The 10,431-nt window shown below is 34.7% G+C and overlaps 1 non-coding gene across 1 annotated transcript; it reads right to left on the bottom strand.

Annotated features, from left to right (window-relative positions):
* Positions 1-8,862: 8,862 nt before the first annotated feature.
* Positions 8,863-8,969, bottom strand: LOC115711745 (small nucleolar RNA R71). The gene has a single exon (XR_004010623.2). It is a non-coding gene; the product is annotated as a small nucleolar RNA R71 (small nucleolar RNA).
* Between the last annotated feature and the right edge of the window lie 1,462 nt (positions 8,970-10,431).

The raw sequence follows: 10,431 nt of genomic DNA, 5'->3' as shown, positions 1-10,431 counted from the left end.
GTGAAGAAAGATCATCAGCAAAGGAGATTCAGCATCAAGGATTCAGAGAAAGAGATCCAGGTTCAGATCTTGATAATATTCTGCTACAGAAAGGATTCAAGGGTTAGAGATCTGAACGGAAGGAGTCATTTAATTCCGCTGCACCCAATGTAAGGTTTCTTAAACTTTATATGTGTTTAATTTATCGTTTTAAAAAGTTCTTATTTAGGATGTTAATAAACATACTTGTGAGTAGATCTAAGATCCTGGTAAAATAAATTCCAACAACTGGCCTCAGAGCCATGGTAATTGATTTACTTGCAAGAAATTTGGACTTTAAAACGATTGTTTGTTTGTTTTTGGATGGTATCATGTTGTATTGAGTGTTATTTGATGATTGATTGATGTTTGTGAATTTTCGTGAAAAATAATTGCGATTCTGTTTCTGGAATTATTTTTATTGGATAGTATGGAAAAAATTAAGCAAGTTATTTTTTTACAGAACTCAATTTCGATTTAATTTGAATTAGTTATGATTTTTTGAAGATTCGAAAAAATTGGAGCTGTGCTGAAATTTTCCTGCGATCGCGAAAACTGTCCGTACAACTCACAATTTTTTCGTTTTTCTTCGATTTTTCATGTTTTTTATGGAATTAACTTCCGATTTTTTGTGTAGTTCTATATTTATACTATTACTATTCCTAATTCAATTCTAATTATCATTTTGAATTAATTTAATATTTTTTAAATTTAATTCAAGATATTAGTGTAATTTGAATTTGAAAATAGTTAGTATCTATCTTTTTGCTTAATAATCTATCTTATTTTAAAATTTGATTATATCTTATCTTATTTTAAATTTAAAATAAGATAACTATAATCATGTAATTTTTAAATGATATAAGATATTTTTTAAATTTTTTAAATTTTGTTATTTTATTTATTTAAATAACATTTAAAATTTGAAAAAGATATTCATTTATCTTTTCTAATTTTTTATTTAATTTTTATTTATAAAATAACATTTAAAATTTAAAAGTAGTTAGCAAATTTTTTTTTGAAATGATATTTAGGTTGGTTGAAACCTAATTTTTCAAAATTGTAGGTTTAATTTTAAATTTAAATATTTAATTAAATTTCGAAATTTTTTAATTTTTCAAATTTTTTTAAAATTTTTCGATTTTTTTTATTTATTTAATTAATTATTTTCGAAATTAATTATTAATTTAAAATTAATTAAATCCTACATCCAACTATCCATCTAACCTTGTTGCAGGAGTATGTGTTTTAGCTTGTGTGTAAGTTTTCAAAACCTATTATTACTTGATTGCAAATAGCCATGGTTACTTTTTGCCAGATCTAATGATCTGATGGCTCCCTTGGTCAAGATAATAATTTGTAACAGTTATATTTACAAACTTCTTTCATCTGTGTATGACCTAGCAACATGATAGGACTCATCCAAAGTGTGCCTGTGTGAGCCTATGTGTTTAATTTTATTATAGATGCATATAGGTTGTCGTTGCTAAAATAAATTATCATAGTTCTTGATAGAATTTATTTAGGCCCATTTAGTTTTTGGGCCTATTCAATTAATAACAGTTGTTCTTATTAAGGTTAAATTCCTCTCTTTTGGGCCTTGTGTGAGAGTTGGGAGCCATAGAAGTGGGTACGACATACTGAACCCAACACCCCCTCACATGAACCACCCCAATTGTGAAGGCCCATTTTCCTGATTTGAATGACTGTACTAGGTTAATTACACTAGTTTAACCTAATTAAAATTGATTAGCAACATACTTAATTTCATTTATTTTGAAATTAATTTAGAAAATCATAGTTTAAAGAATTTTATATTCTAAGCTAAACTATATGTATTTTCTTGTATTTAATTAAATATAGAATTATAACCATCTAGATTCTTTCTGAAGCTTAATTTAAATTTTTCATTAAATATTTCTATTTAAGTTGATATTTAGTTATTTACAACTAACCAACTTAAATCTGAATATCTTTTGGATTTAAAATTTCAAAATTAAGTTGATGAATTTTAGGCATTGGTTATTAAGATTCTTTAGATATTTTTTAAGTTAATATCTTTACGAATATTAACTTAAAATGGAATATTTTAGATATTTTTTAGGTTAATATCTTTTCAAATATTAACTTAAAATGGAATATCTTCAAATTAAGTGGTTACAACTTAATTTTTAAATTTAATTAAATCTGATTTGAAAGATATTTAAGTTGATTTTTAAGATTCTTCTAAAACAACTTAAACAAGATACTTTCAAATTTATTCCATTTAATATTCAAATTTATTTTTTGAATTTAATTAATAATTGAAAATTAATTAAAGTTGATTTTTTATTTAAATCAACTTTGATTTGTAATTTTTCATTATTATATTATGGAACTTGTTCGATATTTATTTGAATTTATTTTTTAAATTTAAATAATAACTGAAAATTAATTAAAGTTGATTTTTTATTTAAACCAACTTTAGTTTGTAATTTTTCATTATTATAATATCGAATTAAAATGATTATACAAAATACATATAATATTTTAAATAATGAGCTTTTAATCAAAAGACATTCGATCTCCATTGTGGGTTTTACACAGCGTTTGTTTTAGTGAGTAATCCTCCCTAATGGAGGAACGTTCATTAGCAATTTCGCACCGTTTAACCTCGCATGATAAGTAGTTTGTAAGTGTTTTGTATGGTACAGATCACCCTAATGGTGGCGATCATACTTGACTTGCAAGTTATGAAACAATGGTGGAAGCTCATAAGATAGAATTGCCTTGACTCTCGCCTAAACGTGACAACGCTGAATTCCAATCTTGATGGAATAAAAGGTTGCTAGAATGGTTATCATTTTAGATGAGCTGACAACTCTATTCAATGGATGATGCTTTGACTCTCGCCTAAACGGGACACTGTATCAGTTTGTTGAAATACCTTGGAAAATAAACTATGTTAGATTTAGTATCTCTATAACATATGTCATTACTTATTATTTTCTAAACTGTGTATGAATTTATGAGCCAAAACCTTACTTCTGTTTTATTGATGTGTTGTAGTGTCATTATGAATAACCCTCACCCCGATCCTCTACTAGTTACTATCTTAGCAAAAGAACTCTATAGTGTGAAAATGCATCCTGGTAGTTGCATTAACTCGCACCTGTTGATGATGAATCTGAAGTTCCAAAAGGCAAATCTACTAGGAATTGATTTATCAAGAGAACAATGGGTCCAACTTATCCTTAATAGTCTTCCTCCGGAGTATAATGAATTTGTTATCTCTTACATGATCAACAATTCTAACTCCTCCGACATGGACAAGCTCGAAGCAGAATTACGAGCCCATGAACGGAACTTGATTGCAATGGGTCCCCCTGGGTTTGCAATCAATAATCGAAGGAAAAGGACTAGGTATGAAGGATCTAGCAAAACTGCTTCTTCAAGTACAATTATCAGACATAATCTTCTATGTTCGAATTGTAATGAAAAGGGACATCATGAAGAACGATGTCCCAGGCTTCTAAACAATTCAAACGAAGGTAATGCTTTTGTCTTTGAATCATGTGTTTTAGAGAACGACAAATCCATCTGGATTGTTGATTCTGGGTCTACTAACCATGTATGTTCTTCACTGCAGTTGCTTGAAACTTGGGAAAATCTGCTTCCAAGAGAGTTAAAGCTTAAAGTTGGCAATGGCGAATTAGTATCGGTCAAAGCTAGAGGAAAAGCCCGCATCAAGTTTCAACAAAGATTTTTAATTTTAGAAAATGTTTTATTTATTCCAAACTTTAGTAGAAACTTGATTAGTATCTCATGTTTGCAAACACAATCTTATATATTGAATTTTTCGAGTACAAATTGTTCAATTTCTCGTAATGGATTTCAAATATGTGTTGCTATAATGGAACAAGGGCTTTATGTTTTAAGACCGAGTACTCAAATCTCACTAAATAGTGAACTTTTCAGTGTAGCTAGACCTAGAAACCTAAAAAGAAAAGAGATTGATAATGATGATCAAACTTATCTATGGCATTTACGTTTAGGTCATATAGGCTTTGATAGACTCAATAGGCTCACCAAAGACGGTCCATTGAAAAATGTCGTCTTAGGTGAACTGCCAGTATGCGAGTCCTGCCTAGAAGGAAAAATGACTAAACGTTCTTTCTCTGCAAAGGGAGAGCGTGCCGAAATCCCTCTAGGGTTAGTGCATTTCGATGTCTGCGGACCTTTGAATGTCAAAGCCCGAGGTGGTTATGAGTATTTTGTCACTTTCATTGACGATTTCTCTAGATATAGTTTTCTTTACCTAATGCAAAAGAAATCTGAAACGTTTGAAAAGTTTCAGGAGTTTCATGCTTTGGCCGAAAACCAATTAGGTAAATCATTAAAGATCTTGCGAACTGATAGGGGTGGAGAATATATGGATATGCAGTTCAAAGATCATTTAATTGAACTTGGAATTGAATCCCAATACACTGCCCCAGCCACTCCACAACAAAATGGAGTTGCAGAAAGAAGAAATCGCACTCTTTTGGAAATGGTTAGGTCTATGCTGAGTTATTCAACTCTGTCTACGTCCTTCTAGGAATATGCTATACAGATGGCAAATGACATTCTAAATGTTGTTCCATCTAAAGCAGTCCCTAAGACACCCGTCGAACTTTGGAATGAACACCTAGTTTACGCCATTACAGAATTTGGGGGTGCCCTGCTCATGTCTTAAGAAAGAAAGAAGGCAAACTTGAATCACGTACCGAAGTATGCATGTTTGTCGGAAATTCTAAAGAGACTAGGGGTGGACTATTTTATAGTCACAAGGATAACAAAGTGTTTGTTTCTACAAATGGTACTTTCCTTGAAGAGAACTATATTAAAGACTACAAACCGAAAAGTAAAGTTGTTCTAGAGGAATTGCTATCAGATATAACTCCTTCCAATGTTCCGTCCTCTTCCACTCGTGAAGAAGACAATCCCACTCCCTCAGTTGAACAAACTGAGAAATCTACTACTAAAGTTTCTGTTCAGAAGACAACCGTACCTCGTCGTAGTGGGAGGGTTTCAACAAAACCTGCTCGTTATGGCTTGGATGGTGAAATCAATATGGTCGTAGGTGACGGTATTGATGACGATCCGTTAACCTATAAACAGGCAATGGCTAGTCCGCAACGGAAACGATGGTCAGCCGGCGTGGATTCAGAAATGGATTCCATGAAAAAGAACAAAGTCTGGGAATATGTAGACGCACCTGACGACTATCATCCGATAGGATGCAAGTGGGTTTACAAGAAGAAAAGAGGAGCTGGAGGCGAAGTCGAAACTTTTAAAGCTAGACTTGTAGCCAAGGGTTATACCCAAAGAGAAGGCGTGGACTATGAGGAAACTTTTAGTCCTGTTGCCATGCTCAAATCCATCCGAATTCTTCTCTCCATAGCTACTGCTTTGGATTATGAAATCTGGCAAATGGATGTCAAGACTGCCTTCCTTAATGGGGTACTTGAAGAAACCATCTATATGGAGCAACCAGAAGGTTATGTTCTTCCTGGGCAGGAAAAGAAAGTTTGCAAGTTAAACAGGTCTATCTATGGACTTAAGCAAGATTCTTGCTCATGGAACAAAAGGTTTGATGAAATCATCAAGACCTACGGCTTTCTTCAGAATGAAGATGAACCTTGTGTTTACCAACTCAAGGAAGACCAAATAGTAGTATTCCTGGTCCTTTATGTTGATGACATTTTGATCATTGGAAACAATGTCAAGAAAATGACTCACATTAAGGAATGGCTCAACACTCAATTCGATATGAAAGATTTGGGTGAAGCAGCCTATGTTCTTGGTATTCAGATTATCAGAAACCAGAAGAACAGATCTCTTGCTCTCTCTCAAACAACCTACATAGACAAAGTCTTAGAGAGATTCTTCATGAACAACGCCAATGGGGCAAACATGCCTTTTAGATATGGTATTCGTCTATCTAAGGAACAGTCACCGACTGATCCTCAAGAGATAGAGGACATGGCGAATATTCCCTATGCCTCTGCAGTTGGAAGTCTAATGTATGCAATGTTATGCACTAGACCTGACATCTATTATACTGTTGGAATTGTGAGCAGGTATCAGTCTAATCCAGGACAAGAACATTGGAATGCAGTTAAGTATATTCTGAAATACTCAAAGAGTACAAGGAATCTTGTGTTAGTCTACAAGGGTGGTGCTTTAAATCCCATAGGCTACACTGATTCAGATTTCCAGGCAAGTCTTGAAGACAGGAAATCTACATCTGGGATGGTGTTTACTCTTGGGGGTGGAGCAGTGGTTTGGAGAAGTGCTAAACAAACCGCGATATCGGACTCAACTATGGAAGCTGAATACATAGCAGCAGCCGAAGCTGCTAAAGAACTTGTCTGGCTAAGGAAATTCTTCACCAGCATAGGTGTTGTTCCTGGAATGGAAAAGCCTCTAGTACTACTCTGTGATAACAATGGAGCAATAGCAAACAGTAAAGAACCTCGAAGCCACAAGAGAAGCAAACACATTGAAAGGAAGTATCACATTATCAGAGAATACATGGCAAGAGGGGATGTACTAGTTGAGAAAGTTGACACAGAGGACAACCTAGCTGATCCATTTACCAAAGTCATGGCCGTGACAGCCTTTGAAAAGCACCGTCAGAATTTAGGATTAATTGATATGTACTAATTAGTTTTATATTAGTGCAAGTGGGAGTTTGTTAGGTTTTATGCCCTAAATAAAACTCCATTTCAATGTAATCTATTTTATTCAACATCAATAAAGAAACAAAAGTATTTTTCATTCATTTGTGTATGTTTTGGTTCACTTTATCAATTGCTTGTCTATTTGATTTATAAATTCATCTTAAACCCTTTTCACATACTTGATCATGTTTATTGTGCTGTCATCACATTGGAAAGTAAACATGACTATGTGAATAAAGTTTCCTAGATTTATCAGACACATGGTTTTACTGATATGATAATCTACAACAAGAGTTTACTTGTATTTGGAGAAATACTATGTTCTTTCCAGAACATTGGTTAAAGTAAAGCTCAGGTTGGATGCATGGAGTATGCATCGGAAGGGACCGATATTGAACTTTGACTTAGATTTAATTAAACTTACCGTAAAATCTATTCAAGTCAATATCGCCAAGTTGATCCTAGATAAAATGATCTTAATCCTGTTATGATTAGGCTCAATCTCAAGAGGCTATTCGTGTTCCTTGAATTGTTAGTTAAGCCTACTCTTAGGTCAGGGTGATACGTACTTTTTGGGAACACGGTAGTGCAATTGAGTGGGAGCGCTAGCATAAACATGGAATCTATAGCTTCTATCTGGCGAATAGTAAGCAAAGGATGATCTCCTTCGAGCTTGACCAAACGAAAATAAATGGTGGAGATCTCATTTCACATAAGCTGAAATATCATTTATACGGGGTCAAGTGTTTTAAGGATAAAATACATAGTAGGGTGTTACGGTAATCTAATCCCTTTACAGTGTAGATCATTCATATAGAGGATCATTGATCAAATTAGGATTATAACAATGGATAACTAATGATGTGTCTATATGGTGGAACATATAGAGCATTCTATATACTGAGAGTGCAATTCTAAGTTCTATGCGTGGATTCAACGAAGAATTAATAAGTTAGTGAATTTTAGTGCTAAATTCTTGATCTACTTATTGGAAGCTCGGTTATATAGACCCATGGTCCCCGCACTAGTTGAGATAATATTGTTTGTAAGACTCATGTAATTGGTTTTGATTAATCAATTATAATTCACAAATTAGACTATGTCTATTTGTGAAATTTTCACTAAGTAAGGGCGAAATTGTAAAGAAAGAGTTAATAGGGGCATATTTGTTAATTACGATACTTTGTATGTTTCAATTAATAAATATGATAAATGACAATATTATTTAATAAGTATTTATAATTATTAAATAGTTAGAATTGGCATTTAAATGGTTGAATTAGGAAATTGGCATTTTTGAGAAAATCAGATACAAAAGGTGTTAAAATTGCAAAATTGCAAAAAGCAAGGCCCAGTCCACTAAGCCATGGTCGGCCACCTTTGTAGGCTTTTTAAGTTGATATTTTCATTATTTTAATGCCAAATAATTCAAACCTAACCCTAGTGGAATGCTATAAATAGATAGTGAAGGCTTCAGGAAAATTACACTTCACACTTTCTGAATCAGAAAAACCTGAGCCTCCTCTCTCTTCTCTAGCCGCCACTCTCTCTCTCTCTTCTTCCTTCATATTTCGAACCTACCTTAGTGATTAGAGTAGTGCCCACACACAGCAAGCAATACCTCAATCATAGTGAGGAAGATCGTGAAGAAAGATCATCAGCAAAGGAGATTCAGCATCAAGGATTCAGAGAAAGAGATCCAGGTTCAGATCTTGATAATACTCTGCTACAGAAAGGATTCAAGGGTTAGAGATCTGAACGGAAGGAGTCATTTAATTCCGCTGCACCCAATGTAAGGTTTCTTAAACTTTATATGTGTTTAATTTATCGTTTTAGAAAGTTCTTATTTAGGATGTTAATAAACATACTTGTGAGTAGATCTAAGATCCTGGTAAAATAAATTCCAACAGGCCTCCCTTCTGAAGATCCTAATCTGCATCTCTCTAACTTCATGGAACTTTGTGAAACTTTTAAATTTAATGGAGTTAGTGATGATGCCATTCGACTGAGACTGTTCCCATTCTCACTCAGAGAACGAGCCAAGAGTTGGTTAAACTCCTTGCCACCCAACTCTATTGCCACATGGAATGATCTGGCAACAAAATTCTTGTCAAAGTTCTTTCCTCCAGCCAAGTCTGCAAAGCTGAGAGTGGAAATCAACAACTTTTGCCAACAAGATAATGAATCTCTCCATGAGGCTTGGGAGAGGTTTAAAGATCTGATCAGAAAGTGTCCTCATCACGGTATAGAGAAGTGGATGCTTGTCCACAACTTCTACAACGGGTTGGTTGGTAACACTAGAACTCTAATAGATGCAGCAGCTGGCAAAGCCTTTATAAGAAAGAGTGCTAATGAGGCTTATGATCTATTGGAGGAGATGGCTCTAAACAATCAGCAGTGGCCAACTGAAAGGAGTCAATCTAAGAAGGTAGCTGGTGTGTTAGAGGTTGATGCCATCATAAAGTTAACAGCTCAGGTTGAGGCATTGACAAAAATAATTGCAGGGCAAGCTAAACAAGCCCAAATTGTTTGTGAGATATGTGGAGGAAATCATCACTTTTCAAAGTGTCAAGCAGATGTGGATGATTTGCCAATGGATGAAGCCAAAGCCATTGGAAATTTTTCATAGAATAACAACAACAATTATGGGTTCAACCAGGGTAATAATCGAAGAAACAGTGGGTTCCATCATCAACAAAATCAGTACCAGAATCAAAACCAATAGTTTAATCAGCAACAAGCCTCTGGTGGAAATTCTAGTTTGCAAACAGATTTACTGCTTCAATTCATGACTGAAACTTGATCTTCAATTAAAGACCTGCAGACTCAGATGGGCCAGCTAGCAACTCAGGTAGCAACCCGCCCTGAAGGAAATTTGCCTAGCACAACTGAAGTTAATCCCAAAGAAAACTGCAAGGCAATTACTCTGAGGAGCGGTAAGAAGTATGATGGGCCTGAGTTTCCACAACCAGTTGAGGTAGATGAGGAGATAAAAGTTCAACCAGTGCCAACACCAACACCAACAGTAGAGAAGGCTACTGACAGCCCAGCACAACCACAACAGTCTCCACCAATTAGCATTGATCACCATGTGAAAATACCCTACCCTCAAAGGCTCAGAAAGTCAAGCTTAGACAAGCAGTTCACCAAGTTTCTAGAAGTCTTCAAAAGACTTCACATTAACATTTCCTTTGCTGAAGCTTTAGAGCAGATGCCAAGTTATGTGAAGTTCATGAAGGAAATTCTGTCAAAGAAGAGAAAGATGGAGGATTATGAGACAGTGGCTCTAACTGAAGAGTGCAGCGCTATTCTACAGAAGAAACTCCCTCCAAAACTCAGAGATCCAGGGAGCTTCACTATTCCTTGTACTATCGGAAGAACTGAAGGAATAAATGCACTATGTGATTTGGGAGCCAGCATAAACTTAATGCCTTTGTCAGTGTTTAAAAGATTACAGCTGGGTGAAGCAAAGCCAACCACGGTAACTCTCCAATTGGCGGATCGATCACTAGCTCATCCTAGAGGAGTCATTGAGGATGTGTTAGTTAAAGTTGACAAGTTCATCTTTCCACCTGATTTCATTGTTCTGGATATGGAAGAAGATAGCAACGTCCCAATCATTCTTGGGAGACCATTCTTGGCAACTGGCCAAGCCTTGATCGATGTTCAGAAGGGTGAATTAAAGCTGAGAGTCCAAGGAGAAGAAGTG

Source organism: Cannabis sativa, chromosome 3 (genome assembly GCF_029168945.1).
Source record: "Cannabis sativa cultivar Pink pepper isolate KNU-18-1 chromosome 3, ASM2916894v1, whole genome shotgun sequence".
NCBI classification, from domain to species: domain Eukaryota; kingdom Viridiplantae; phylum Streptophyta; class Magnoliopsida; order Rosales; family Cannabaceae; genus Cannabis; species Cannabis sativa.
The sequence above is the reverse complement of the archived record's forward strand: the minus strand, read 5'-3'. Positions and strand labels throughout refer to the sequence as shown.